Raw genomic sequence first — 12,503 nt, 5'->3', positions numbered from 1 at the left:
GCATCATCTGTGAAGTGATCTATAAGAAACAGCTGTGCTGGCCTGGCTGGTGTAGCTCAGTGGATTGAGCGCGGACCTGCGAACCACACGATCGTGGTTAGATTCCCAGTCAGGCCACATGCCTGGGTTGCAGGCCAGTTCCCAGCAGGAGACTCACAAGAAGCAACCATACATTGATATTTCTCTCCTTCTCTCTCCTTCTCTCCTTTCCTTCCTCTCTAAAGAAAAATAAATAAAATCTTTAAAAAAAAAGAAACAACTGTGCTGAATCTAATAAAATATTTAGAGCCTTTAGAGACTCTTAACTTCCACTTATAGGAAAGGCAGGGGATAGATAAACAAGACACATGTAGAGTAAGAACAAGACATCACAGGGAGACTGCAGACCAGTGCAAAGTGTGGGGCACTGACAGGACAAATTATCTTGTTTCTGCAAGAAGTCAGTGGTGAGGTGGGGTTAAAAAGGTGGGAGAGGGGCCTGCTCTGGGTTAGAAGAGATATTTGACAACTGCCAAACATAACAATGGATGTTGTTTGGACCTGGATTAAAACAAAATAAATCTAAAGCATTTTGGAGATAACCAGGGAAATTTTAATGTGGATGGTTATTAAATGATACCAACAAATTATTTTTATTAACCAATAATGGTAATATCATGTAAGAAAATTTTTATAATTTTCAGAGATGCATGAAGAAATATGGTGGGTTAAATGAAATAAGGTATAAGGTTTACTTTAAAATACCCTAGCAAAGAAAAAAGGGAAAAATGATAGATAAAAGACTGTGGCAAAAATTTGGTAGTTGTTGAATTTTAATGGTGGGTATATTCTACTGTTTTCTCTTTTTTAGTATGTTTGAAAATCTCTAGCCCTGGCTGGTGTAGCTCAGTGGATTGAGTGTGGGCCTGCAAACCACATGATCATGGTTCGATTCCCAGCCAGGGCACATGCCTGGGTTGCAGGCCAGTTCCCAGCAGGGGACATATGAGAGGCAACCATACATTGATATTTCTCTCCCTCTCTCCTTCCCTTCCCCTCTAAAGATAAATAAATAAAATTTTTAAAAATCCCTTAATAAATTTTTAAAGGATATAGAAAGGATATTGTGGATGTTAAAGACTAGTTTTATTTTCTTCACAATTTATTCCATGCTGCCTTGTATAGAAAGTTATAGAAATTTCAAAGGAAGAAAAAAAGACCTTATATTATGACCTATGGTTTATCATGAAAGCCTTCAATAGGAATGGTGGCTTTTGACAGAATGGAATCAGAGTTGAGTGAGTACTTTAAATAAGGAAAATAATATTAGCAAAGACAAAGTATGATGATGATCTGGTGTCTATATAAAGGAAGGCAAAGAAATTGACTTGATTTGGGTATTCAAAGGAATTGTGGGTGATATGTTATATAGGGACAGTGGAGGTAGTTAATGAAGTATTTTGAACTTTACTCTGAAGAAGGATTTGGGGCTTGAGTCCATAGACAATGTAAAGCCTTTATAATTTTATTTTTTAAGAGTAAAGGGAAAGGAACAGCATTTTCATAAAATTAATCTGACCAGTAAGTGGAATAGGGAAAGAGACTAGAGATAAGGGGACCAATAAGGAGGTTGTTGCAATAATCTAAGCAGAAGGTATCAACCATAGTAATTACAGTGGCAATGGATTGAAAGGGATACTAGAAGAGACTACCCAAAGGAAGAATCCAGTGGTGATTGTTTGGACATGAGGTAAAAGGAAAGAATCTAAATTAACCCTTAAAGTTTTGAACCTGGAGAACTAAAAGAATGAAATGGTAGTGGTGTCCTTTACTGAAATGAGGATGGGACATAAGTATGAGCAGGAAATGTGTTTGTGTGTGTCGTGCGGAGTGTGTTGAGGGTAGGACCAATCAGTGGTGTGATTTCACACGTTGAATGTTACACTGTATGAAGTGATAGAGGGATTGAGGGCTGAAGTCTTGGAGGCCACTGGGAATCTGAGATTGACATTGCACATAGAAAGGTCAGGATTAGAGGGAGTGGAGATGTATATTTAGAACCTAATGACAACAGCATTGTACGCTGGTGGTATGGGATAAGAATAGAATTCCCCAAGTGTAACCCAGAATTTCAAGTTATGCCACTGGTTGGGAAACATGATTTAGGTGTAACTATGTTTACCAAGTAGGGAGGCTTTCATTCTTTTTTATTCTTTATTTTGAAAATGTGTTATTGAAGGATAACACACACATAAATTTTCACCAATCAAATGGGCAATTTGATGAGTTTTTGCAAACTTAACATTATTACTAGTGTAACCAGCATGCAGATCAAGAAACAGAGCAGTATCACTACCTGAGCTCTCCTTTGTTTTCTGATCCACTCACTATCTGCTCTCAAAAGGTAATGCCCACTAAATTCTAGCACAATTGATCAATTTTGCCTATTATTGAACTTTATATAAATGGAATAGCCTTTTATATATTGCTTTTTTTACTCACTATTGTGTCTGTGAAATTTACTCAGACCATTGAGTATAATTGTAACTTGTTCTCATTGTTCTGTAGTATCCCATTGTATGAATACACCATAATTTACACATTTCCAATGTTATTGGATATTTGCATTTTCCAGCATGCTTGTACATGTGGTTGGGTGAACATATTTACAAATTTCTGTTGTATGTATTTCTTTTTATTTAATCCTCACCTGAAGATATGTTTATTGACTTTAGAAAGAGAGAGGAAAGGAGAAAGGGAGGGAGAGATGGAGTGGGGAGAGAGAGATTGAGAGAAATGTCTATGTGAGAGAGAAACATAAGTTGCTTCCTGTACATGTCCCGACTGGAGATTGAGCTGCAACCTATGTATTGCCCTGACTGGGGATCAAACCTGCAACCCTTTGGTGCATGGTATGACATTCCAACCAACTGAGCCAAGGCCTATTGTATGTCTTTCTGCTGCTATATACCTAGAAGGGGAATTGTGGGGTAATAAAGCATGTGTATGTTCAGCTTTAATAGAAAAACTGCAGTTTTTCCAGAGTGGTTGTAATTACTGTGCACACTCCCACTGGCAGTGTAGGAGAGTTCTGGTTATTCCTCATCCTCCTTCATTGTAGCCATTCATGAGAGTTTATAGTAATATTTATCAAATTGTAACTTTCATTTGTTAACTAATAAGGTTGACACCCTTTGCTTTGTTCATTGTTCATTTGGATATATCTTTTTTAGTAAAATGCTTGTTCAAGTCTTTTTCATATTTTCTCATGGGTTGCCTGTCTTTATCTTAGGAATTGGTAGGAGTACATTATATATTATGAATAAGAGGGTTTTGTGGCATTTGAAGATTAAAAAGATATTTTTCCACTCTGTAGCTTGCCTTTTCACTCTCTCAGTGGTGTCATTTGATGAACAGAAGTTCTTAGTTTTAATGTTACAGTGTTAAAATCTTTGCCTTCCTACAAGGTCATGAACACATTCTCCTAAATGGTTTATTTTTTCTAAAGGATTTATTGTTTAACGTTTTACACTTTATTACATAATGCATATGGAAATTGATATGTGTGTGTGTGATGTAGGAATCAAGATTTACTTTTCCCCGTATGGAAATCTAGTTGACCAAGAACTATTTATTTAGAAGACCACCCTTTCCCCACTGGAATGCAATGACACTTTTGTCATACATAAATCAAAGTAACTTTTCTCTTTCTAGCTCATACATATTTCAATTTTATTATTTTTAAAATGATTATATTCTTTTTTAAAGCCAAGTGGATGATCAACCATATGGATGATCAACCCTACATGTTTCAAACATTTATTTATTTGTTCCTTCTTTTCAGAAACAAATATTAATTGCCTGCTAGGGTACATATATTGGGCCAGGCATAGTCTAGAGTATTAATAGGTATTTGTTTGACTAAGATTTAAATGGATGTAATACATTCTGATAAATTCCATGAGAGAGGCATAGCATCCCGATCAAAGAAATTCATATTACCTATAACTTCCAGGTCTTTGTGGTGTAGAGAATGCAGGAAGGCTTTCTGGAAGAGGTGATACTGGGACTGTCTTGAAAAATCAATAGGAGTAGTAGGTAAAAAAATGAGAAAGAGCATGCATATGCAAACACAAAGACAATTGGGTGAGTTTCAGAAACTGGAGGTGGTTTGTTACGTAAAGTGTTGAAAAGGGAACTGGGAACCCATGAGGCTGGAGGATTATGCAAAGACTCAATTATGAAAAGACCTTATTCCAAACTCACTGAGAACAATGAAAGGAAAGGAATAATGAACTTTGCATCTCACAAAGATCCTTCTGACTGCTGTGTGCAGAGAGAATAGATACAATAGAGTTGGGGATGGGGGACCGTAAGGCAGGAAAATGGGTAGAAGATTGCTGGTTAATATGATAAGACTGATTTTAAAAAGTTGTAATGGCAATGGAAAATAGATGTATTTGGGAAATATATGGAAGGTTGGGTCTAGAGGAGCCGGTGATGTGTATGAATAACAGTAAAGAGTGAATGATGGGGTTACCAGCTCTAGCATCAGGCAAACATGGGTTCAGTTCTTTTTGTCACAATTTATACCAGATTAGAAAGACTGTTAGGTCTTTAAAGAATGGACCAGACAGTTTGAGATGGAAGGCAAGGAAACTATTCAGGAGGCTATTTCAGTTATCTAAACTTTGTGATGAGGACCCAAGTCTAAGAGAAGAAATGGAATGGAATGAGAGAGATGGATTTAGGGAGATATATAGGAGGCCAACTTACCAGATTCAGGAGCAGACTTAATAAATTGGAGCCAGTAAAGAACTACAGGAAAAAGAAGTATCAGAAAAGGAAATAAAGAAAGACTGGCTAAAGAAGGAGGAGGAAAAGCAGAAACCACTGATGTCACAGAAACAAAGGAAGGACAATGTCCAGATAGAGTGCTGAGTAATATCAACTACCGAAGAGGGGTTGTTAATAAGGACAGAAGAATGTTCATTGGAGTTAGCAAAAAGAAGTATACAGCGTGGGCTTGATACAAAAAAAAAAGGCATAAAACATGTTTCCTGATTCAGAGGAGTTCAAGGTCCAAGGATAGAAACTTATTACAATATATTGTATTGAGTGCTGTGAGAGGAAGGTTCATGCAGGGGCTGCCGGACACAAAGAATTGGGTTACATTTCCCAATGTTCATCACACTATGGTGGTCATTGTCTTGTGCCATATCACCGTCTCTGCATTCTTTGAGAAATGACCATACTTACCCACCTTACACTGCCTTCCCTGTACATATATGAGTATAAAAGAATGATTCAAGCACGTAGGTTTTCCTTAAATTCTCTAATAAAAACACATCTCAAACTCTAAATTTAAACAGGGAGATTGAGATGGTTATGATACAGGGTGCAGCCAAGGGGGCGGGGCCCCCAAAAAAGATTTGGAATGGTGTTCAGAACTCAAAGCGTATACGAATATTGGAGGAAATATTGGGATGTCCTCACCACCCCCCCAGGTGTCAGTTGGGGGAAGGGACAAAGGGAGCAGGGCCATTGAGAGTTGTTTTGCATAGCAACAGTTTTGCAGCTGACCTCTGGAATGGTCATTTAACATATCTATAACCTTTAACTGGTTTCATAGATATCTTAAATAGCTGTAGCCAAGCTTTGGGCCAGGGAGAGGAGTGGCTGGTACCCAGGATGTAACTGGGGGTTGATCCTCTGAGACAGGGCCTGTGAGAGAGCCATGTGGCTTTAGCAGAGTGGGGAACCCCCTCTTGGCCCAGTGAGGGGGAGAGCCACGCTGTTTTGGAAAGATGTAGACCCCTATAGCCATTAGGAGAGAGAGCCGTGTGGTTTCAACAGAGTTGAGATCCCCTCTTGGCCAGGTGAAAGGGAAGACCACGCAGCTTTGCCATAATGGAGATCCCTGCGGCCAGGTGAAGAAAGATGCACTTTTGGTGGAGTGTGGGTTTAGTAGAAGAAGCCCATGCAGCTTTGGTAGAAGAGGCCTACGCAGCTTTGGGGTGCTCCTTTTGGCCAAGTGGTCTGGAAAGCAGGAGAGACTTTGACTAGAACTTGGTACAAAGAACTCTTGCCAGTGGAAGGTGCCACATGACTTTGGATTAATTGGAGATCCTGCCTAGACAGGCGACACAGCCCACAGTGCCAGCGACCTGAAAAACGGACGTGTGCTCTTTTCCTGATTTACGGTACCCAGAGTTGGGACAGTGGGAGAAGGGAGCACTGTGTGTGTGTATAGGTGTATACCCTTAAGGACTTTGATATTTTAAGGAAGGCATTAGGCCTGAATAGCATTAAATAAACATTTTGTTTCCTTTTCACAAATCTCTGGTACTGAGAGGTGTCTTTCCAATTGGCGGCGGACAGAAGAGCCCAATAGATATTAGTATATCGTTCTTGGGAGGGGTCCCTGTTTTCTGTAGCAGTTTTTTGGTGTCCCTTGGTGGGCCAAGTATTGCCCGCTCCCCGCTACCCCCCTCCCCGGCCCTGGACCTCTTGTTCGGTAACAGTTATGCTAACGTGATGAATTTACATTTATCTTTATTTTAGAGGTCAGTACTGACCCCTATATTGAGTGAATTGTTTCTCACTATATATGGCCTTTAAAGACTGCATTCACATTGGCCAAATCCCAACATTAACAGTTTAGAAGAGTATGACCCACATCTAAATTCAGAACTTTATTTAAAGCTTAGTATTGCCCTGGTTGGTGTGGCTCAGTGGATTGAGCATGGGCCTGCGAACCAAAGAGTCACTGGTTCAATTCCCAGTCAGGGTATTTGCCTGGGTTGCAGGCCAGGTCCCCAGTTGCTGGTGTACAAGAGGCAACTACACATTGATGTTTCTCTCCCTCCTTTCTCCTTTGTCTAAAAATAAATAAAATCTTTAAAAAAATAAAACCTAATGTTATCTTTCTCAAACTCTGGACAACACATGCAATATTATATAATAGTTTTGGGGTTTTTTTTAATAATGATGGTAAGAATTATCTGTGGTGATTTTGGTAACTGAGTTTCATCTGTTTTAGGGAGGACTTTTATGTATATAGCAAAGATAAGTATTAATTCCTTTTCCAGAAGTAAGACATAAAACAATGCAATTAATATTTGTACTCTGTAATATTAAAAATATATCTCTGGTATTGTAATAAATGCTTTGAGGTTACTCATTGATGTTTAGTAACTTACTGAACCATTCTTTTAAAAAATTTGTATTTATTTATTTTTAGAGAAAGGTGAAAGAAATGAGAAAGAGAGGGAGAGAAACATCAATGTGTGGTTACCTCTTGTATGCTCCTACCAGGGACCTGGCCCACAACCCAAGCATGTGCCCTGACTGGGAATCGAACCAGCAACCTTTTGGTTCACAGGTCAGCACTCAATCCACTGAGCCATACCAGCCAGGGCTGAACCACTCTCCTTAATTAAATATTTATGTCCTGAGCTACACGTTTTAATTTGTATTTTTTTCTCTGGGGAAGTGGTTTACCTAAGCCTACTGATGAAATCTGTCATTCTGAAAAAGGACTAAAACTTGAAGAGGCTCAGAAGCATCCTGAGAGGAGAGGAAGGGAAAGGAAATGGAAAAGACAGTAGGTAATCTCAGTTTTCCACAAAACACAATTTATAATTTGGTTGCATTTCATTAACTCATCTGCACACGCTCACAAGAATGCACACTGAACCACCTCTATCCTGTTCCTCCCTTCCTCCCCAAAGCAGATGGAAATTAGGTGTCAGACTGGAAAGGTTGCCATGGTGCACTGGCTACAGGGATTTAATAGTTATCAAAAGAAGCTCCAGAGTCCCCTCCCCCAAGCATCCAAATGTGTATTTCTCTTTTTTTCTCTCAAATCCTTGCCTTGATGAGATTGATTTACCATTGAACAACAACAACAAAATTAGTTTCCAAAAGTGTTTATAGATGTATTACTATTGCTAGAAGTAAAATATTGAAGAATTATAACTGGCCAATTTTTATGTAGGGCTAGAATTTATTTTTTAAATGTTTTATGCAACATGCCCCCATCTTCAAGACATATTTGTTACTGATTTAATCCCCTTGGATGACCCATAGGCATCTCAAACTGAGTATATCCAAATGGAATTAGTTACTTTTGTCAATTACCATCTTCACTGCTCTATAATCTCAATTATTTTATTTTCTCACTATCAGTTCATTGTTGCCATCTTTCTAGTCCACTCAGCTGGATTAAGATAATAATAACCTAATATAGTACTATGTGTCAGGCACCATATTTAGCACTTTATGTATATTAACTCATTCAAGTTAGTCCCAATGGATCACTAAATTCTGTCAATTATATTTCAAAATTGTCTTAACAAATATTTGCAGAATGAATGAGTGACTAATCTTTTAAAACTTGACCAATTTTATTAGCCAAAGGGCCTCATTCAAGGACAGGATGTGGCACGATATCTAGGACTTGGGCTTTGAAGCTTCTTCTTTAAACTTTATATGTATAAATTCAAGAGCCACAAATATAGAAGATAACCCTTGTAGCATGTTGGAATCATCTCTACACCAGTGTTTCCTACATGTGCTGAAGTAACTAGGGTGTTTGTTAGAAGTACTGATTTCTAGTTCCCGCAACAAAGCATCTGATTTAGAATGTCTAATTCTTTTAGAAATGCTAAGTCAAATTTTCTTAGAATTAATAATTTACAATTTTGGCCCTGGCTGACGTAGCTCAGTGGATTGAGCGCGGGCCTGCGAACCACACAATTGCGGTTCGATTCCCAGTCAGGGCACACGCCTGGGTTGCAGGCCAGTTCCCAGCAGGGGACGCACGAGAGGCAACCATACATTGATATTTCTCTCCCTTTCTCTTTCCCTTCCCCTCTAAAGATAAATGAATAAAATCTTTTTAAAAAATTACAATTTTGAAACTAAAGAGTTTTAATGCTTTCGGGTGGTATGGTTCAGCTATCCCTAAATTCTGGTAACTCCTGGGTAAATTGACAGAGAATTTCTCTCCAGACAGTTGTAATCCTGAAACACACAACTCCCAATGGTGCCTAGCCTAAAAAGGTGGGTTAAGAAACATTTCTCCATCTTGTAGATTTAAAAATCAACTATACATGTGCAGAAAAAATGAAAGTCTATCTTTTTTTCATCTGCCAAACCTAGAATATCATTTAGAAAATATTTCTTCATTCCTCTTAAACATTGATTATGCATATGTTGAAGAGAAAGGATTAGAAAAGGCAGTGGGTTTATTCTTCATCTGCTTTAAGAACAGCAATCTGTTATTATAGTGTACAGCTTGTAAGAGTATGGAGGTTTATTCAAGATACTATGGCCTGAAATAAGTCTCCTCCATGGTAAGATTGTCTCTGAATTTAGTGTATTTTAATAGCTAAGTCCCACTATTAATTTTTTAAATGATTTCAGTATTTTTAGTTATGTAAGTGAGACTCGACTGTCACCTCTCATGTTACTAAGCAACGTATCTTACAGTTGCTAGGAAACAGACTCACAAGCTTGGGGGTATTTCAGTTTTTCCTTATCATTTTGCATACCACATGACTATACCTGAGTGTGTTTTACAGCCTTACAGAAAAAAAGACAAAAGTTAATGGCATGTACAAAAGATGGGGAAAAAGAGACAAGGATGAGAAAACAGAATAAGGAAAATAGCAAGGTATTTGAGAAGATGAGTGTGTGAAGTTGGCAGGTGAAGGCTATTATGCAGTTTTCTTGATTGAGTCATGGAAAAACCTTAAATTGTCAGTGCTCTAAATTCTGTATGCTTCTACCTTTTTAAAAAAAATTAAAGAATAAACTTAGGATGATTTTTCATATATTTCAGAAGGGTGGAACTCATTTGTAAGTTACAGAAGACTAACAATTACAAACACATTAAACAAGTCATACATTATTTTAAATTCCAAATTCAGGTAAACCACACTATTTCATTTCTCCCTCAGAAGAGTAAACAGGGACAGTACTAAGAGGGAGGTTGGAATGTAAGTGTTCTTGGTTCTGGGGCTATAGGTGTTTCTGTACAAAAATTAAAAAATCTAATATGAAAGGGGGAAAGAATTAGCTGTTGTGCTCTACCTAGAGGACTCTGTTGTATCTGAAATAAGAAACCAGGCTCTAGGTTTCATTGTGAGCTTGTGAAAGGTTGAGTCTTTGTGTCTCGGTGGCATTTACTGTTGCTGGCAACCAGGAAGCTGCCTAGCGATTGTCACTAGGTCCTCAGTGCCTCTGTTTGCCTGAAACCTTAATCAGTGCCAGAAACACCAGAGATAAAAATCATTGCAGAGAATTCAGCGTCTGTTATCCTCAATGGTCCGACTGCAAACAGTCCAGCCTGTGTTCAGTGAAAATCGGTGTAAAATGGAGGCTTCACACAGAGTTCATCCTCAGCTTCCTCCTCTCGAATGCCAGTGCTCTCAGCACAGAGGCCTGAGAGAACGCTGGGGGATGGTTTAATTAAAATAAGGTTTATATTTTGGTGTCACTAGTTTTATTTTTTTAATTTTTATTTATTGATTTGAGATAGAGAGAGGAGGGGGCAGAGAGAGGGAGAAATATAGACTTGTTGTTCCACTGATTTGTGCATTCATTGGTTGAATCTTGTATGTGCCTAGACCAGGGATGATGCTCTAACCAAATGAGCTGCCTGGCCAGGCTCACCAGCTTTAACTAACACATCAAAGTCTGAGATAAGGAACACAGAAAAAAAAATTTGTCAGATTTAGATGACTTTCAATCCTGAAGGCAGGAAGGACTTGTCAACATTTGCTGACAGCTTGAGATCGCCTTATGACCACAGAAGCCATGGTACAAATGACGGTACCATTTCAAATAGGAGTCCAGAAGATTTTGATAAAGATTCATGCCAGCATCATCCCAAAAAAATAAGTGACATCATCCCTTGAAATTAAATGTTTGTTCATAGAAGAACCTCACAAATTAGTACAGCCCACTTAAGCCATCTTGTGCAAATTCAGACTAAATTTTTTTCTTTTTTCCTTCCATCCCCTCCCCTTCCACTCTCTTTCTTCCTCCCTCCTTCCTTCATAGGGGATATGCTCATTGATTCTAGAGCAAGGGGAAAGGAGGAAGAAAGAGAGGGAGAGAAACTGATGTGAGAGAGAAACAATGATGGGTTGCCTCTCCTCCATGCACCAACTGGGGATAAACTTGCAACCCAGGCATGCCTCTCACATGTGCACCCTAAGTAGTGGAACTGAACTCACTACCTAGGCATGTGCCCTGACTGGGAATCGAACCTGAGACCTTTTGGTTTACAGAATGACATTCCAAACAACTGAGCTACACCAGCCGGGGCCAAATTTTGTTTCTCATGTATGTGCAGATGTAGATAGTTATAGCTCTGAACTTAACCTGGGAACAACTGCAAATCTCAGCTGATATTAAGTAAAAATTGGTGCTGAGATGACATTAATATCTACTTGTATTAGGTGTCTGGCCTCTAAAAGTGAGTCTAACCCTAGCCACTGGATTAGTCAGTTGGAATGTCATCCTGTAAACTTAAGGTTTGACAGTTCAATTTCTGGTCAGGGCATATGCCTAGGTAGCCAGTTCAGTTCCAGTCAGAGTGCACATGCAAGAGGCAACTGATCAATATCTCTCTCATTGATATTTTTCTCCCCCCCACCTTTTCCTTCCCTGCTGTCTAGAATCAATGAGCATGTCCTCAGGTGAGAATAAAAAAACTCACAAACAAATAAGCAAAAAACTTCCTCCTTAACAAACAGTCCACTTTCCTTGCAATCCAAATAAAAACTAAGCAAAATTATTTTTTAATGTTTTATTTGTTTATTTTTAGAGAGAGGGGTAGGGAAGGAGAAAGAGAGGGAAAGAAACATCAATATGTGTTTGCCTCTTTCATGCCCCCTACTGGGGACCTGGCCCACAACCCAGGCATGTGCCCTGACTGGGAATCGAACTGGCGACCCTTTGCTTTGCAGGCCCATGCTCAATCTACTGAGCTACTCTAGCTAGGGCTAAAAACTAAACAAAATTATTTTAAAAATAAAAAAGTCAGTCTAAATATTTATTGTTGTGATTATGACTAATTGTTGAGCATCTAAGCAAGGCTAAGTACTGGATTATCTAATTTAATACTAAAAATAATTCTAGGAAGTAACTATAATTATATCCTCAGTTGAGAAAATTGGTCCAGAGACTCAGAAGAGTTAAATAATATGCCCAAGATCTCCCAGAGCAATAAGTAGCAAAATGAAAATTCAAACATGAATCTATCTGGCTCTAGTGTTTGACTCTGAACCACTACTCTATGTATTCTGTTTAAAAGAGAATGTTTTTTATATGAGAATAAATTGTGTAGTACATCATCGTGTTTAGGTGAAGAGCACAGGCTGTGGAGTCCCTCTGTCCCCTTATAGGATAGTTGAGACTCAGAATGTCTGCTCTCTCTGGGGTTGGCTTTGCCATAAAGGCCCTACCAGGACAATCCTCCAGGACCCTGCAAATCACCATCCTTGCATTTC

The sequence above is a fragment of the Sturnira hondurensis genome, unplaced genomic scaffold (genome assembly GCF_014824575.4).
Source record: "Sturnira hondurensis isolate 20B ecotype Veracruz unplaced genomic scaffold, ASM1482457v3 Scaffold0020903, whole genome shotgun sequence".
Classification (NCBI taxonomy): Eukaryota; Metazoa; Chordata; class Mammalia; order Chiroptera; family Phyllostomidae; genus Sturnira; species Sturnira hondurensis.
Note: the sequence above shows the minus strand (reverse complement) of the source record.